General features: G+C 41.0%; 1 long non-coding RNA gene across 1 annotated transcript; it reads left to right on the top strand.

The window, feature by feature from the left end:
* Positions 1 to 5,782: 5,782 nt before the first annotated feature.
* LOC139661679 (uncharacterized) lies at positions 5,783 to 8,457 on the top strand. The gene is made up of 3 exons (XR_011696604.1): positions 5,783 to 5,880; positions 6,174 to 6,330; positions 7,810 to 8,457. It is a non-coding gene; the product is annotated as an uncharacterized lncRNA (long non-coding RNA).
* Positions 8,458 to 9,799: the final 1,342 nt, after the last annotated feature.

Genomic DNA, 9,799 nt, shown 5'->3' with positions numbered 1-9,799 from the left:
TAATAAGGATTCCTGTTAGTTGTACAAAAGAGTGTCAGCTATTCTTCCTAGGGTCCCATTAGAGCACAATATGCATCCAAAACATGCACAAAGTTTTAAAACAGGATACAATAAAATCGAAAATTAGAACCAGAATAAGACACATTTGTACAGTAAAACAATGATTTTTACATATCAAAGGGCTAAGGACAAACTCAAACAAACAAAAATGTGAAATGTTAAACATAGAGAGGTTCATAGAAAGAAAGGTATAACCTACAAGTTCTGTAAGTTACTATAAGACTGCATCTTTAAGTAGGTTAAGACATACAGAATGATATATATTTAAGGTCGTATAGGGAAAGGTGTTGTCTTGGGTTACATGTGAAGAGTTTCATTCCCATTTGAGCGTCACGATGGTGTAGTGACCTCTGACCTCTGACCTCTGATCCTCCCTGCATGAGGAGAGAAGTTCCCCTATGAGGGATCAATACAGGATCATAAAGAAAAGAGAAATCCACCATCTGAAAGAATGATACCTGCTCTCACTAAATGATTGCTAGCAAAGAAATTCATACAAATGACATGACTTTTTGAAGAGTAGTGCGAAAGTTAAGTCCTTGGTTGACAAAATCATAACATTTTTAAACTCTTCTATCTTTCAGTTTTTGGAGGTTGAACTTAAAAGTAATGATTTTTTTTTTTCCAAACTAGATTTACAGCATTCATACAAAACTTAAATTCTAAAACTGGGTCACACTTACTATAAATGAGCTTAGAAGTCAGATGCAGAGAATAAAACACACACTGCCATTTGGTGAACACAAACCTAGATTCTCTGTGAGCGAGTGTGTGTGTGTGTGTGTGTGTGTGTGTGTGTGTGTGTGTGTGTGTGAGTGTGTTATTGTTGACATTCATACAGAGCCAGCAGACAAGCTGCTGCCTGTCGTCTGATGTGCTGCAGGGAAAAACACACTCACAGGTGACGGCAAACACTGACGAATACAGGAGGGCTGGGAGTGGCACACGCACACACACACACACACACACACACACACACTTTCAGACACCCTCTCTCACTCTGGGTCATATGCACACACACAGGCGCACGTATCCATGCTGTTTGTCACTATGCTACTTCTCTTTTTCATACACACACGCACACACACACACACACACACCACACCACACACGCACACACACACACACACACACCACACACATACACATACACAACACACACACACACACACTTTCAGACACCCTCTCTCACTCTGGGTCATATGCACACACACACACAGGCGCACGTATCCATGCTGTCTGTCACTAGGCTACCTCTCTTTTTCATACACCCACACACACACCCACACACACACACATGCACACACACACACACACACACACACACAGGTTGAATCATACCAGAGGGAAACTTTGCATAGGGTTTGTTATTTGTTCAGGTGTCGGTCGGGCAAAGAGAAAGAGACGAGGGTAAAACCAGGCTGCTGCAACTTTGATTTGCTCCCAGACTTTTTTTTTTTTTTTTTTTTTAAACCTTTATTTATTCAGTGAAGCGCACGCTGCCCAGTAGAACCACAGGCTTCTACTGCTGGAGACTGAGCGGCTCAGGTGGAGCAGCTGTGGAGTTACGTCTCATCCAGGCTGCAGATTCTCTTAGTGGGGATTTGAATCATTGATGCTCCGTGATGAAAAAAAATACTCAAATCCTTAAGTATCAAAAGTAAAAGAACGGCCCCTTTTCAGAGTGTTAAACTGTTGAAGCGTTAACCTGTAAGAAGTATTTTAATCTTCTCGGTCTAACTGCTCCATATCAAGGTTATTATAGTTTAGCATTTCTCATTAGTTTTTGTTTTTTTTTTCGTTTTGACTTTTTGTTTTCAATTTCAGTGTAGTTTTAATTAGTTTTTAAAGCGGGCTTGCTAGTTTAGTTTTAATTTTTTGAAAATGCTTAGTTTTAAGCTTTAGTTTTAGTTTTTTATTAGTTTCAGTGTTAGTTTTAGTCTTTTTTTGTAATATGGGGTATTTGTCAGGGGCGAGAATCCCAAATACTAGGCTTATGTATGAAATAAATTGACAAAACTTTTCTCTATCATTTTAGTTTATTTTAGTTAGTTTTGTAAACACACAATACAGTTTCAGTTAGTCATCGTTTTTTTGTAAAGCCTCGTTTTTATTTTTATTTTAGTTAACAAAAATGTTTTTTAACACCTAGTTTTCGTTATTTCGTTAGTTTTCGTTAACGAATATTAACGTTGCTCCATATACTGTTGGGGAGTTTAAACTCTAACAATGCAACATATTTTATGAGCTTATCGTATGTTTTGAATGTAAAACCTTATTCTGCAAAGTAACTCCAGCCGGCAGATAAATGTAGTTGAGTAGAAAGTACAAGATTTCCCTCTGAAATGTAATGGAGGAAAAGTATAAAGTCTCACAAAATGGAAATACCCAAGTAAAGTGCCAGTGCCTAAAAACTGTACTGTAAGTACAGTACTTGAGTAAATGTACTTAATTACTTTCCACCTCTATTGATGCTCAGGTCACAAGCTGTTCTCCAAGACTTTTCCTAATAAAATGAAAGTTAAAGCTGCACTAGGCAAGATTTTCATGCAATAATAAATCCGTTTCATCAGCATAAATCAGGAAGTGTAGCTGCAACAGAGAAGAGAATCCCATCCTCACTAACTGAGATGAGGGTTTCATGCCCTCATGCAGTGGTTCTCAATGTGGGGTCCGGGGACCATTAGGGGTCCTTGAGGGGGTTCCAGGGGGTCCCCCAGCAAATTGATGAATTGTTAAACTTCACCATTATTTCATTTACAAGCAGTGAACACAATTAGAGAATGTAGAAGAATGACTGTTTTGATCATAGTTTCTCTGTTATCTCTCTACCTACAATACAGATAGCCATGGGATTCTGGACAAAATCATATGTGACAATGAAAATATTTTCAGATCTCATCAAATGGGGGTCCGTGGCTCAAATATGGACTAAATTAGGGGTCCTTGATATGAAAAAGGTTGAGAATCACTGCCCTAATGTGTGTTTATTCGGTGGTCCAGAACATGAAAATGTTAGAGAACCTCTGCTTTAACAGACACATGTAGATCTGTTTAGCATTATCATTATGTGTAGATTGTGTAGAGTCAGCAGAAAAGATCCTGGGACAGGATGGTCAAAATGAACAAAATAATGAAATGTGCAAAAGATGAATGTGAGGCAAAAGTACAAATTGTAAGCGATTGATTCTGGTGATTTGTAAGCACTGTGGGTGTCTGTGTGTGTGTGTGTGTGTGTGTGTGTGTGTGTGTGTACATGCATGCAAGCGTGTCCGTGTGTGTCCTATATTTTGAACTTACACAACAACATAGAGTCACACATACCTTTCTTATCTCCGTTTTGTTTTGACAGTCTTTTTGCACCCACACACACCACCCACCCCCCTCCACACACACCCACCCACACACACACACCCGTACACACACACGCTACCTTGCAATTATTCTGTACAAGTCCATGACAATGTAGGAAAGTTTATGGGAATTTCCAGAGCGTGTTGTTCCAGGCCGTGTGTTGTTTCTGTGATCACATCCATCAGTTCCCTTCAGCCCACTGAGCATCTCAGTTATGGGAACCGATGGTTGCTTAAGAATATTTCAACATCTCTCTTTGCCTCCCGCTGTCTGTCTCTCTTCCCGTCTTTCTTTTCCTTTTTTAAACAAGGAAACACAATCTGTGGTGTTTCCCCCCCAGGCGCTGGAATCAAAACAGTAAACTGAACCAAGGAAGAATACGAGAATTGCCACTAATTGAAAAAAACAAGAAAAAAAAGATTATTAGTAATCTTAGTAATTGTAGAGCTTTTTAAAGTGGTACTCTGCGACAGTGGTTCTCAAACCTTTTCACGTCAAGGCAAGGCAAGGCAAGGCAAGGCAAATTTATTTATATAGCACATTTCATACCCAAAGGCAACCCAAGGTGCTTTACAGAGAACACATGCAAAAGCACAAGAAACAAATGATAAATACATTAAAAGCGAGCAAGCAAAAGGACACAGAATAAAAACAATAAAAGCAAACAGGCAAATGCCCACAGATTTAAAAAAAAAATAAAAAAATAAAAAATAGTAGTATAAAAGGCAGCGGATCAAGGCAGCACATGGAGGGTTTGAGATGTAAAACAATTTCTTCAAGAGACGTGAGGTTTATGACATCAAAATGAGTCATCTTTACCAGATTAGTTCTAGTAGATTGCTGAGGCGTGTTATATATTATATATATTATATATATAGCGTAAGTGAGGAAGCACCGATAGTTTGCCTAATCTTTTGGATTTTTTCTGTGAAAAAATAAGCAAAGTCATTACATGACTGTGTGTTTGTAGAGTTGAATTGGTACTCGTGGGTTGGTGAGTTTATCCACAGTGGCAAACAGTGTGCGTGCATTATTAGTCTCTGAGTTAATGATCTGAGACAGGAATGATTGTCTTGCATTTTTCAGTGCTAAATAGTATTTCTGGAGACTCTCTTGATAGAGATCATAATGAATTTGGAGTTTAGTTTTCCGCCATTTACGCTCAGTTTTTCGACACATTCTTTTTTGGATTTTGACCTGAGGGGCGTTCCTCCATGGTGCCTTTTGCTTACCAGAAGAGACTTTGACTCTAACTGGCGCAATTTCATCGATGACGTTTAAGATTTTAGAATTAAAATTGTCCAGAAGATCCTCGACTGACGTTGACAGAGAGGGGGGTATCGTGGAGATTGCCTGAGAAAATGCTATGCTGCTGTATTCACTGATATAACGTTTTTTGACTGTTTTGGACCTAGTGCGAGTGTCCACTATGACAGTCATATCAAACAAAACACAGAAATGATCCGATAAGGCAGCATCAAGGACCATGACATTGGAGATATCAAGACCTTTGGAGATAACCAGGTCCAGTATATGGCCTTTGTTGTGAGTAGGCTCTTTTACATGCTGAGAGAGTTCAAAGTTTTCAAGGATAAAGGAAAGTTCTTGGGCATTCCTATCATTTGGATTGTCAGCATGAATATTAAAATCACCAGTAATAATTACACGGTCAAAGTCAGTTACAATAATGGACATCAATTCTGCGAACTCATCAAAAAATGTAGCTGAATATTTTGGTGGCCTATAGATATTTAACAGGATAGTTTTAGCACTCCTATTTAGTATAACTGTGAGATATTCAAAGGAGTTGTATGTACCAAATGATAATTGTTTGCAAAAGAACACATCCTTGAATATAACAGCTACACCACCACCTCTTCTTCCTGCTCTAACTACATCCAGAGGACCCAAGGACCCCTAAAGGACCCCTAAACTGACACAAATTAGACCACGGACCCCCATTTGATAAGATTTTGTCCCAGGGTCCCCCATCTGATAAGAGTTTTGCTTTTAGATGATTTATTACAGAAAGTGTATGAAACCCATGACCAAAATAGTCACACATTCTGTCATTGTGTTACTTATGGATGGAATTATAGTGAAAATAAATTACTCCCCTTTTTGCTGGGGACCCCCTGGAACCCCCTCAAGGACCCCTGGGGGTCCCCGGACCCCACTTTAAGAACCACTGCTCTGCGAGATCCTCTGTTTTTTTTTATTACTCCATCTTTGGTGCTAAGCGCTCATTTCTGTGTTGTTTCTGCGCTGCACTTCCAACAGATCACCTGTCAATCAAACAGTGTGGGCGGAGCTTGGATTTTCTGTCAATGCAGTTTGACTTTCTCTTCTCTCTGTCTGTTCAGCCATGGTGGCTGTCGCTGCTCATGCTAACAAACAAACTGGAAACACCTTCGGCAAAATACCAGACACTCGGTGTTTAGAACAACAAACATGAACTGGATACAGGTTGGATCACTATTGTGTTACGTCAGTCAGCGATAGAGAGTAGTGAAATGGACATTTATTTATATTTTACAAATTATTTCTTTAAAAGATAGTAGGTATCCTAAATACTTGGTTGACAAAATAATAACATATCTTAGTTAAACAAGTTATTTTCCCCCAAAATGATAGATTTACATTTTGGACTCCCTTCCTCCCCCTCTTTCCCACTCCTTCACTTTCTTGTCCCCTCTTCTTTTCCCTCTCTCTCTCTCTCTCTCTCTCTCTCTCTCTCTCTCTCATACCGACTCCTTTAGGAGAATTGGCGAACAGACAAGTTCCATCACGTCACAGAGTTTTTTGCTGAGGTTTTCCTGGTCTCTCTTCTGTCAGAGTGAAAAGTGATTTGGTCTCAGTGAGGCTGACGTCATCTGGAAGTTCCCAGCATGTAACTATTTGCCTAGTTTCCTCCAGGTGATTTGCATCTACACACACCTCTGTTCTTCCTCCTGATACTCTGATTGTAATGTTGGTTATTGTTGGTGGAGTGCAGGTGAATTTAATTTAAATACGCGAGTGGTAACTGACGCACGGCCTGATTTGCATCTGTGTTTCAACACCACAGTGAGTGGCATTTATGTGTCATGTTTTGTGTTTTCTTCCTCCTCCATGTCTGGGCTTCATGTAGCCTTCTCCTCCACTAGAGACATACCAGCCTGATATAATTCAGACTGAATGGCCATTTTGTTCTGTGTGTGGGGGGGGGGGGGTTGATTTTCCCTGAACCAATCACTAGTATCCAGCCGCTCTGATGTCACTTCAGTCACACTGATGCTGCAGCCAGTTAGCCTCCATCCATGGCCAGCGGATTTACCAACTGCACCAAGAAATGATGATAAACAGCCTCGATAGCAGTGTCTATATCATCCATGGCCGTCTCCATTTTTGTTATTCTGATCTGTCTGGATGTTTGATAAGATCTTGAATGATATTTCCGCTCTTCAGTTCAGAGTTGACAGTTACACTCCCTGATTACACACTCATACACACATAACTAGGTTTCTATATGAGATTCAATAGTCTTAAACAGAAATGGGTTTTTTTATTATTATAACTGTTATTACTATTACTATTAAGTTAGTCATCTTAAGGCCTTCATTTACAAAACAGTTTAGAGGCGGTTTGGTGACTCAGTTGTGTCAATGACTTGACACAATTAGCACATTTGAAAATACATGTCTGATGCTTCCATTATGGGAAATCTCCCAAATGGTTGTATTTTTGAGAAGGGAATCAGCTGTGTTTTTAGAAATATTAACTGGTGAATTTAGCTTTTTTTTTTCCTTTACTCAACGTCTCTAGAGTAGCATTTTCCCCCCCAAAATGAACATATAGTGTTGAGTAATATGATTTCATTTAGTCCCCACATGTAGAGTTTCATTCAAAAGCGATAATTCCAGTATTTAAAAAAAGAATGAACCCAGCTTGAGGCCTTTGCTTATCAAATAACCTTTTTAAGGATGAAATCATGAAGTTTTGAGTAATGAGTTTGAGATAACGAATATGAGATAATCGTTTTTCGAAATGCCGAAATGATACTATTTTGGAGTGGAACCCCTTCACAAAATAAATCACACAGAGGAAGTCGTGGGGGGGATAAAATCTGTCAACACCCTCACAGAGGTCAGAGGTCAGGTGACGAGGGATTCCAGGAAATGAGGGGCTGAGTGTGTGTGTGTGTGTGTGTGTGTGTGTGAGAGAGAAACAGAGAGAGAGACAGAGAGTTTGCATGGCAAGGGGTTTAAGTGTGTGTGTGTGTGTCCATGCTTGTGTGTTAAAGTTATAACCTTTTGTTAACTGCTATTCTGCAGACTGATTGATCATTGACCATAATATCAACATTCTGCTGAAACCCTTTGATCTCCATTTTCTCCACTCTTCCCTCCCAAACAGATCCAAGACCAACCAGGAGCTTAAAGGAACACGTCAAGTTTTGTGGAGACTGTCCAGTAGCAACAGTTTTGCTTTTTAAGTGATGAGAAAATAGACACCGAAATCATCCATGTGTCCATCATCCAGCTCCATGCTAACACTTTAGCATGCAGTATGTTGAGTGATAATAGGCGGCTAGCGTTATCTCAAAAGTGAGAAAATGAGAACTTGTAGCAGCTCTAAAGCTAAAAGGTAAATAATCTTAAATAAGTCGGGCAGTTTTGTGTAGGAGATTGATAAAATTTGATTGAAATATAATACAAAAATACTGTTGAAACTGTTTCCACAGCTAAAAAACATTTCACAGCGGATGAATACATGGTTGCTCACATGAAATAGTTCCAAAAATAAACGACATAAGCTATATTGAGTTAATGACGTTTCTTTTTAAAAATTTGTGAATCTACAGGCCATATAATCAAACAACTAACAATGCTAGTCGCCTGCTATCACTCAGCACAGTGTATGCTAAAGTGTTAGCATGGAGCAACAGAGGCAAATGATCCACCGGGGACACATGGATGATTTTCACTTCAACCAGACCGATGGAAACAAACATAATGTCCAATTTTATTTTTTGTGACATCTCAAAAATTCAATTAAAATTCGTTTGACAGTTGGATGGAAACACAGCTGCTGTCTCTCTCTGTCTTTCTTGCTATCTTTCTATTTCCCTTTCTGTGCCCCATCCCATCTCTCTCTCTCCCTCTCTCTCTCCGTCTGTCTCTCTCTCTCTCTCTCTCCCTCTCTCTTTCTCTCTCTCTCTCTCTCTCTCTCTCCCTCTGTCTCTCTCTCTCTCTCTCTCCCCTGTCCTGGGCCCTGTGGTTGCTAGGCTTCAGCCTCACAGCATTCTCTCTCTCCCCTCCTAGTCATAGGCCATCTTTTGTCTGCATGCAAAAACTCAAATTCCTCACGGCCCCTGCCCGCAGTCACACACACACACACACACACACACACACACACACACACACATTCCTGTGCCCAGCAACAATGAGGCCTTTTGTGTAGCGCACCGCCCGTGTTTTCATTTCATTTTTTATTGCTTTTGAACTCCTCGCATGGAGAATTTAATCATCTCTCCGCTGGTTCTTGAGGTTGGTTTTGAAAAGATTTTTTTTTTTTTTGTTTGATGGTTGGTAGTCAGGCAGGCAGGCAGGCGGCTGTACTTTGTGTGGTTTGTGTTCCCATAATGCACATGCACACACACACACACACACACACACACACACACACACACACACAATCCAAGGACAAAGAGGCAAAAATTTTTCGAAGGCACCTGACTTTCTATTGTTTTTGTTCAACTCTTATCGTCACGATTCAAAGCCCAAAGTTTGGTGGCTGTGGAAATCTAAGGAGAGAGGAGAGGAGGAGAGGAGAGGAGAGGAGAGGGGGAGAGAGGAGAGGAGAGGAGAGGAGAGGAGAGGGGGAGAGAGGAGAGGAGACGAGAGGAGAGGAGAGAGGAGGGGGGAGAGGAGAGGAGAAGAGAGGAGGGGGGGAGAGGAGAGGAGAGGGGGAGAGAGGGGGGGAGAGAGGAGAGGAGAGGAGAGGGGGAGAGAGGAGGGGAGAGAGGAGAGGAGAGAGGAGGGGGAGAGAGGAGAGGAGAGGAGAGGAGGCGAGGGGGAGAGAGGAGAGGAGAGGAGAGGAGAGGAGAGGAGAGGAGAGAAGAGGGGGAAAGAGGGGGGAGAGGAGAGGAGAGGGGGAGAGAGGAGAGGATCTGTGGGAAGAGGAAAGGAAAGAGGAAGAGAAGGAAAGGAGGACACAGGATAGGAAAGGAGAGAAAAGACGAGGAGAGAATGAGAAAAGAAGGGATGAGGAGAGGAGAGGAAAGAAAGAAGAGGAGAGGATGAGAAGAGAAAGGGAATGAGGGAAGGAAGGGGAGGAGAGGAGAGGAAAGCAGACAGGAGAAGGAAAAGAAGGAGTCGAGAGAACTGGAGAGGAGCGAAAATGT

Source organism: Centroberyx affinis, unplaced genomic scaffold (genome assembly GCF_046629955.1).
Source record: "Centroberyx affinis isolate AG114_WGS23_722 - 3 ecotype Tasmania unplaced genomic scaffold, CSIRO-AGI_Caff_v1 ptg003582l_1, whole genome shotgun sequence".
Lineage (NCBI taxonomy): Eukaryota > Metazoa > Chordata > Actinopteri > Beryciformes > Berycidae > Centroberyx > Centroberyx affinis.
This window is presented reverse-complemented; position numbering and strand designations above follow the sequence as displayed.